Raw genomic sequence first — 1,195 nt, forward strand, 5'->3', positions numbered from 1 at the left:
TTTAGTTCAAACTGTTTTATTTCTATCTTTAATACTAGTCCAAAACAGACTGATACCTATGAGCATAGTTTAAATGTAACAAAGAAAGGAGTTAAACTATATACATTAAGAAAAAGGAAAGAAAATCTTTTCTATATTAACCTTTTCCTATTAATGCAGTTTCTGATTAAAAGAACTAAACACATCTTTTTCTTAATTTAATTTAGGATGAAGTAATAGAACTTATGATCAACTTCATAAACTGTGGTTAAGGAGAAAACAAATTTTTAAGTAGGTGTCACCATATTTACCAGTGAACTGGATGCATGGTTGCCTTGTCTTCCTGAAGTCTGGCTATCATTAGCACTAACAAGACCAAGTCCATGAGGCCCACAGGGAACTCAATGGCTATGACATCCAAGGGGGAGGGGGCGGGCACATACCACACATCACAATGATGAGAGTTAATGCTCTTACCCTCTGCGTCCATGTTAAAAAAAACTTACTACTCTCATTCAAACTAACTGAAGTCAAACAGTTAAAAAGTCAGAATGAAGAATAAAACTATTTTCTTTTCACATAGAGGAGGGACACTCCTTCAGCTCCATTTAAAGTGAATTCTGTACTGAGTCCCTGCTCCTTCAGAACAGTAAACTGTATGTCAGTTGTTGCTAGCAAAGCTCCAGTGGTCCCTTTCCCACCTCAAAGTTGTTTCACACAAAAAGGCTATTGGTTTGTCTTGAAGCCCTCTGAGGAAGTAGTGGAGGTGGAGGCAGGCTGGCATCCAAGGCCTGTCCTCTATAAGCCATCCTGTGCCTGATGACCCAGGGGTAATTTTTCACCTCTCTGTCTCTGTGAGCACCAGAGGCTCCCACATGTTTAGAGTGGAGCAGACATTGCTATGTGGCCCCACTAGGAGGAAGAGGCACCATGCTTTGCCGAACAGGACAAAACAAGATACAAGAAAACAAAAGTGAAAGCCTTCATATCAAGGTTGATGGTTTTTATTTTTAAAAATAGTACATAGGTCAAGTGAAACCTTTATAAACTTGGCATGATCCACATTATCAGCTTATAAAATTTAGTATTTATAAGGAAGAACTATGGAAAGATTTCAATTTTCAGACATAAGAACTTTTAGTGCTGTTTTATAAATATAATAAAAGGTATAACATGACACACTTAGGCATTCATTAGACAACCAGTAATATTACCA

At 37.5% G+C, this 1,195-nt stretch overlaps 1 pseudogene; it reads right to left on the bottom strand.

Annotated features, from left to right (window-relative positions):
• The window catches only part of LOC116079730, a 14,096-nt pseudogene extending 13,736 nt beyond the window's left edge, over window positions 1-360 (bottom strand).
• Window positions 361-1,195: the final 835 nt, after the last annotated feature.

Source organism: Mastomys coucha, unplaced genomic scaffold (assembly GCF_008632895.1).
Source record: "Mastomys coucha isolate ucsf_1 unplaced genomic scaffold, UCSF_Mcou_1 pScaffold6, whole genome shotgun sequence".
NCBI classification, from domain to species: Eukaryota; Metazoa; Chordata; class Mammalia; order Rodentia; family Muridae; genus Mastomys; species Mastomys coucha.